This window comes from Macaca nemestrina, chromosome X (assembly GCF_043159975.1).
Source record: "Macaca nemestrina isolate mMacNem1 chromosome X, mMacNem.hap1, whole genome shotgun sequence".
Classification (NCBI taxonomy): Eukaryota; Metazoa; Chordata; class Mammalia; order Primates; family Cercopithecidae; genus Macaca; species Macaca nemestrina.
This window is the reverse complement of record NC_092145.1, coordinates 6,381,624-6,389,045: the sequence shown is the minus strand read 5'-3', so window position 1 is coordinate 6,389,045 and position 7,422 is coordinate 6,381,624.

The following is a 7,422-nucleotide window of genomic DNA, read 5'->3' as shown; positions in this document are numbered from 1 at the left end:
CCACATCAATGATTCAACTTGAAGGTATAAAGGTCCAGCCCCAGGCCGGGCGCGGTGGCTCAAGCCTGTAATCCCAGCACTTTGGGAGGCCGAGACGGGCAGATCACGAGGTCAGGAGATCGAGACCATCCTGGCGAACATGGTGAAACCCCGTCTCTACTAAAAAAAAAAAAAATACAAAAAACTAGCCGGGCGAGGTGGCAGGTGCCTGTAGTCCCAGCTACTCGGGAGGCTGAGGCAGGAGAATGGTGTGAACCCGGGAGGCAGAGCTTGCAGTGAGCTGAGATCTGGCCACTGCACTCCAGCTCGGGAGAGAGAGCGAGACTCCGTCTCAAAAAAAAAAAAAAAAAAAAAAAAAGGTCCAGCCCCTTACCCCAACTTGGGACATCTCTGAAAGGCCATCTCAGCTTCAGAGCTCCCTGTGGGGTTAACTGAAACCTTATTTGAAACTGCCCACTTTCTCAGTCTGTTGAATTTTGATTTCTTCCCGCCCCTCCCCTTCCACAGGTGTTGATCCTAAGAGTACTCCCTAAGAAACTTCCTGCACATTACTCTCCATCTTAGTCGGCTTCCTTGGGAACCTGGCCTGCAGTAACTAACAGCTGGCAAAAAGCTGGGAGGAGGAGGAAGGCAGATGGCAGGAAATGTAGGCACATTAACTTAGGGTTAGCAATTTAGGATTGTGTCCTTTGCCCCGGCCTATCGCAAAAAATAAAATAAAATAAAATAAGAAAAATCAATAGTTGTCCCCAGTTCATAGAAAGAGAAATACAGATTTAGGGATATTTAAGGATACAAAAGTAAACAATAGAAAACTTAAAAGTGGCAATAAATCTATATAGTAAAAGGAGAAGGGAAAATGGCAGGGAGAGATGAAACAAAATTTGTCATGAGTTGATAACCAATGAAGTTCATTGATGAACACCTGGGGTTTATTACACTATTTTCTGTAATCTTGTATAGGTTTGATCAATTTCCAAAATCCAAGGTTAAAAATATGTACATAAAAAGGGGAATGGATAAGTGATCTCATCTATCATAGGAAGAAGTCAGCAATGTCTAAGGTTGAAAACATTAGAAAGTTGATATAGCAGTAACATAGTATTTAGAAAGACAGGGACAATCTACTAGAAGAAATGAAAATAGAAATATTTAAAATGAGAACAGAAGAGGGAAGGTGCAGGGCAGAGGGCCTTTGCTTTGTGTGACATGTATTTTGGTCTTTTTTGACTTATATGTTAGTGTCCTCCCCCAAAAATTGTATGTCCTAACACCCAGTACCTCAGAATGTGATCTTATTTAGAAACAGGGTCTTTAACAGGGTAATCAAGTTAAAAGGAGGTAACTGGGTTGGGCCCTAATCCAATATGATTGGGGTCCTTATCAAAAGAAAAAATTTGGACACACACACAAACACACAGAGAGAAGACACTCATGTGAAGACAGTGGATTGAAGTGATACATCTACAAGCCAGTGGATGCCAACAATTGCCAGCAAACCACAAGCTAGGAAGAGGCAAGGAAGCATTCTTCTATAGGTTTCAGAGGGTGCATGGTCCTGCTGGCACTTTCATTTAAGACTTCCGGTCTCCAGAACTGTAAGACAATGCATTTCTGTTGTTCTAAGCCACATAATTTATAGTACTTTGTTACAGCAGCCCTAGTAAACTAACACTACCTATAAACAATTCAAAATTTAACAAGATTGATGGGCTCAGCTGGGATAGAAAATTATATACACCACTTGGCACAATTGTGTGTGTTTGTTTTTGTTGTCTGTTTGCTCTGGTGTAAGCTTGAGGTTTTGCTGGGGCTCATAGCAGCAGAAAGACAAGAGTAGGAGCAAGTGGAGAGAGCCAGTAAGAGAGCAGTTCAGGTGGCTGACAGTGGTTAAGAAGACTAGTGGACTGGGGACAAAGAGAGATCTAGGAGATGGTTGAGGATGTAGACAGGCAGCAAGGGTGTGAGAGTACTGGTTTTAGTCCCAGAATGAGATCCTGAAATTTAAGATTTCTGAGGTAAAACAGATCTGGTGATTTAAAGGTCAAGGATGTGGCCTTGAAGCTGGGAGGCTGAGGCAGGGAGGAAGAGACTGCTAGAGGTTAGAGATGAGGAAGAAGTCAAGGGTCTGTGAGTGGCACAAGCTGCTGATGAATACACTGCAGTCCCCCAGAATGATGACAGGACACAGGGTACCAAGGTCATCTGTGAGCCTGGTACCTGAGTCTTCAGTGAATGAGGGATAAGGGCCAATCAATGCTATGTAACAAATGACCACAAGCTTAGCGGCTGTAAACACCACTCATTTATCACCTCCTAGTTTCTGTGGGTCAGAAATCCAGGCACAGCTAAGCTGGGTCTTAAGTTCAGGATCTCAAAAGGTTGCACTGAAGGACTGCATTCTCACTTAAAGCTCAGGATTGTGGATAGCACAATCCACAGGTGCTTAAGTCCTTTATATAAGATGGTGCAGTATTTACATATAACATACACGCATCCTCCCATATACTTTACATTACCCCTAGATTACTTATAATTCCTAGTACAATGTAAGTGCCATGAAAATAGTTGTTACACTGCATTATTTATGAAATAATGACAAGGAAAAAAAGTCTGTACATGTTCACTACAGAGACAACCATCCATCTTTTTCAAATTCAACAGTTGGCTGAATCCACAGATGTGGAACACATTGATAAGGAGGCTGATTGTAGTACATTCTACCCGTACGCAAGGGGTCACATACACTAGGGGGCAGGAAACTTGGGGGCCACCTAGAATGGCATCTACCACAAAAGAGCCCTATCGTGAGTCTCAATTCCAACAGATAACAGAAAATTTAGTCAATTCCACATTTTCCCAGTTACTTCAGGATTGTCTTACTAATTACCAATTATTGTTATCAAGTGATTTAGGATTGTCTCTTTTGCCCCAGCCTATCACCTAAAGTCTGTAAGGCTCTTAAATTCAGAGAGAGAGAGCAAGAGAGAAGAGAATCTGCTCGTTGTCAACGGCAACCTGTCCTTGCCAGCATCCACTCCAATGTACAATCCCATCCAGTGCTCAGAGATAGCATACCTTCATGCTGTCTTCCAATGTGGTGGTGTCATTCTAACCTGGTTCCTAGCTGCACAGTCCATGCCATTTTCTATTGTGACATTTTTTGGAGGTGCGCTCTCCCTCTCACTCTCTCGGTCTCTCTCCCCCTCTCCCTCTCGCTCCCTCCCTCTTTCTCTTTCCCTCTTTCTCTCTCCCTCCCTCTCTTACCTCCTTGGAGGCACAGGAAAATTCAGCTGCTTTCTCATGCCACTTTAGTGTCACAGGAAGCAAAGGGGACTGCCCCAGATACTTCTGTAGCTAAGATATGTGGATTTGGTGTGAGAGGAGTTCTAGGACTCTGGACCTTCTCTTGCCTCCCCTCGCTCTTGGACTTCTACCCCCACCTTTGATCCTAACTCCAGGAGGAGGGGACGATGCACATTGGCAAACTGGTACATAGTCCCACACAGTGGTAGGATGAGGATTCAGGGGAGAATTCAAGATCTGTCTCTCATTCCAGATCCAGGGATCCTTGGATGGGCACTCCTCAAGGGCAGGCTCTGCCCAGTCCATTTACTACTTTTTCACCGGGGCTAGTACCTTCGTGGGGTTTCAACGGTTCGGGATGAGAACCATGATGAGAACTACCTGGATGAGGAAAGGGAATGTCCCAGGCTGTCCTCAGCCCAATGCCAGTGAGGGCTCTCTCCCCTGCAGAGTCACAGGCAGGGCCCTGGACTCTGTGGGCACATGAAATGGTGTTCCAAGGAGGAGCCTAACGTCAGCTGTTACCCAAATACGCTGGGCACGGAGGGCACTGTTCCCAGAAGAGACTATCTCAAGGTGCGTGAGGCAATGTGCGAGAACTCTGCTCTCAATCTGAACTCTGGAGAGTACAGATGGTCATCCATAAGCATCTAGTTCCATAGCCAGGTCTGTGCTGCCCTGAGGACTGAGGTGCAGCAGTAGCAGCTCTAGGCTCCCTGGGGTTCCAGAGGAGTGAAAGTGAATGGCAACACAACCAGAATCTGATTCTGTTTTACTTCCCAGGAAGAAGTGAAGTCCCATGGAGCATGACAGGGCAGCCAAGGGGCTGGGCATCACAGAAGCCCTGACGTTTGCTGGGCTCCTACCCTGGGTCACACACTATGTCAAGAACTTCAGGAGCTGAGACATTCTCTCATGATGGAAGAGGTTAGTCCCAGTCCCATTTGCCTGTGGACATCTTGCATCATCCTCTGAACAATCTTTCCCTTGCTTCCTCTTCTTTCCAGTTCTCGTCCCACCCTCTTCCCTCTCTTCTTTTCTTTTTCTTCTCCCCTCAAGCCCAAGACTTTCCTGTCATGCCAGGCAATGATTCAGCCACTTCAGTTCTGGGTGGGTGGATAGGCAGGGCTTAGAGCAGGCAACCCTCGTGCTGTCAGAGCCAAAAAGTAGAGGAATTGTAAAAGCCTCCACCAGGGGTTGCCTAAGCTCTGGTGTTTTGCCCCCACTACTTTAAAGGCAATTCATTTAAAACAAAACAAAACAAAACAAAAAACAACCAACTTACTTTGTAAAGCATAAGCTTAAAATAAGAAAAACAGAAGTGCCTAACCAGATCTTTGGAAGTACTGCATTGCACTGTCACTGAGTGATGTATGACTGGCTCTCTTTCCGTTTGGACTGCATTCATCTGAATGGAATGGGTACATTGGTTACCTGCTTCTCTCCTGGCTTTGGCTGTTTCTCTTTGATCTAGAAAGGATTTATTCTTACTCTCCCAGATCTCTTTACAAAGAGCCTCAGGGAAGGGAAACAATGATGGCTGTTTGGGAATAAAGGGGGGCTCTCACAGTTGAAGTTTTCCCCATCTGGGCTTGGGTAAGGAGAAAGGCTTCTGGTCCCTCAGGCCTGTCAGTCGCATACCTGGGACCTGTCCCATAGTCATATAGACCTCAGGTTCTGACAAGAAGATATCTTGCAAAGCAGAGCCCACAGCTGGAATTCAAGGCAGAGCCCACTCCCTCTTGCCAGCAAAGCAGGACTGTCCCTTCTGAAGTAAGAGCCAGAAGACAAGATGGACTGGGAAACACTGCAAAGACATTGCTCCTCAGCCTTTGGTGACGTTCCTCCAAGGTCCCCTCTCAAAGGTGTGTTATGAGACATACCTCAGGCATGAATGGATGCATCAACAAAAAGAATAGCTAAATACAGCCTGAAATATGACACCTTTAAGGGTACAAACAGAAGTGTAGGAGGAAGGATCTTCAAAGATATGCCAAATTACCATGACTTCAGATCAGTGCTTAGAAGTAGTCAGTAGTTTATGCCAAACAAGTATAGTGAGAAGAGCAACCTTGCTGGGTGGGTGAGGAAAATCAGTCCTCTTTTCTATCATATGAGACTAATTATTAAAAGAATTTCAATTTTGTCTTTATTAAGACATGAGTTCCTTATGTATTACATGCTATCTTCTGCTTTTTATTTGAAGAAATGTGGCATTTGGGAAGCAGCAGATGTCCCCCCTGTGGAATCAGTATGAAATGATATTTTTGTAACATCATTAAAAAGTCTATCAAAACGGGAAACTTCTCTAACACTCTCTAAGTGACCGATAAAAACACTCAAGAGGAGGAAGGCTTATCAGCGGAGATTCCTGCTAAAGGGCAAGTGTATTCACATATGAAACACAGTTTTCAAAGTCCTCAGAGCCCACAGCTGGATTTCTTTCCATTGAATCTTGGAGCCTAAGCATTGCAGTTAAATCCTGGGCAGGAGCAAGGCCTTGAGGCCCACGGTCTTAACCCTTACTTTGTATCCCAATGCAGAAACCACCAGCTTGCCCCCAGCTGGCTGCCTGGTTCCCACCTTTCTGATTGATGGTGGCTAAGCAGTCACATGATAGGGCAGTCTAAAGAGGATAAACTCTGTTGCAGCAATGTCTCATGCCTGTAATCCCAGCAGGCAAGGGAGGGCGAGGCAGGTGGATCACCTGAGGTCAGGAATTCGAGACCAGCCTGACCAACGTGGTGAAACTCCAGCTCTACTAAATACAAAAAAATTAGCATGGCATGGTGGCAGGCACCTGTAATTCCAGCTACTTAGGAGGCTGAAGCAGGAGAACTGCTTGAACCCGGGAGGCAGAGGTTGCAGTGAACCGAGATTGCGCCACTGAACTCCAGCCTGGGCAACAAGAGCGAAATTCTGTCTCAAAGAAAAAAAGAAAAAGTATGAACTCTGGAATCAGACAGGCCTTATTTCAACCCCAGCTCCTGTGTGACCCTGAGCCACTGCTAAACTTCCCTGGGCCCCATCAGGAAATGTGAATCCCACAAACAGCCAGCGGAGGGACCCACTTCCAGCCTCCAGTAAGTACTCAATCAACTGGGCCTTTATGAAGCAGGCTCTGCCTGCCTGACCAGAGGCTAGCTTGTGGAGTTCCAGATCCCAGCCTTCTCAGCCTGCTTCAGCTCCAGCCCAGTTGGGGCAAAGCTGCAGCAATTGCTGGCTCTCCTGAGCCCCACATGGCTCATATCATGGCTTGTGAACTTCAGAGAGATGCATAAGGGCCAGCGAAATATTTTCAGTTCTGAAGCCACAGCCTGTGCCATGTGGGGGTTTTCAGCCTGCACTGAGGTGATGCATCTGACTAGGCTCCAGGGCTTCGTGAGCATTTTCCTGAGGGCCCCATCTATGGCGACTATCATGCAGTGTAACTTGTTTTCAATATCAACAATGAGCTGCTTAAAGAATAAGTTCTCTTTCGAGACCAGCTGGCCAACATGGTGAAATCCCGTCTCTACGAAATATACAAAAATTAGCCAGGCGTGGTGGTACAAGCTTGTAATCCCAGCTACTCAGGAGGCTGAGAAGGAAGAATCGCTTGAACCTCAGAGGCAGAGGTTGCAGTGAGCTGAGATCACACCACTGCACTCCAGACTGGGTTACCGAGTGAGACCCTGTCTAAAATAAAATAAAATAAAATAAAAATAAAATAAAATAAAGATTAAGTTCTCACTGGGATACAATTAGCACTCTTCATACCACCGTCAGTCCACAGTGCGGTCCAAAGTCAAACAAAAGACCCCAACCCCAGGAGTGTTTTGCTATTCTTTTCCAATAACATCTTTGTGGATCAAATTCATCCCAGACTTTTCAACTCATTGAATCCTCACTGCTGCCCGAGGGCTGTGCACTATTTTTCTCTCCAGAGTACCAATGCACAAACTGAGGCTTGAAGAGGGTCATCACTGGCCCAAGGTCTCATAGCCAACAGAGCTGGAACTTAGCCCCTGGCTTCTTAATCACTATGCAACACTGCCACAGGCCAGGGCACTGGGCTGGACTGCTAGGCCCTGTGCTTTAAGGGTAACCATGATCTGCTCTCATAGGCAACTAGAG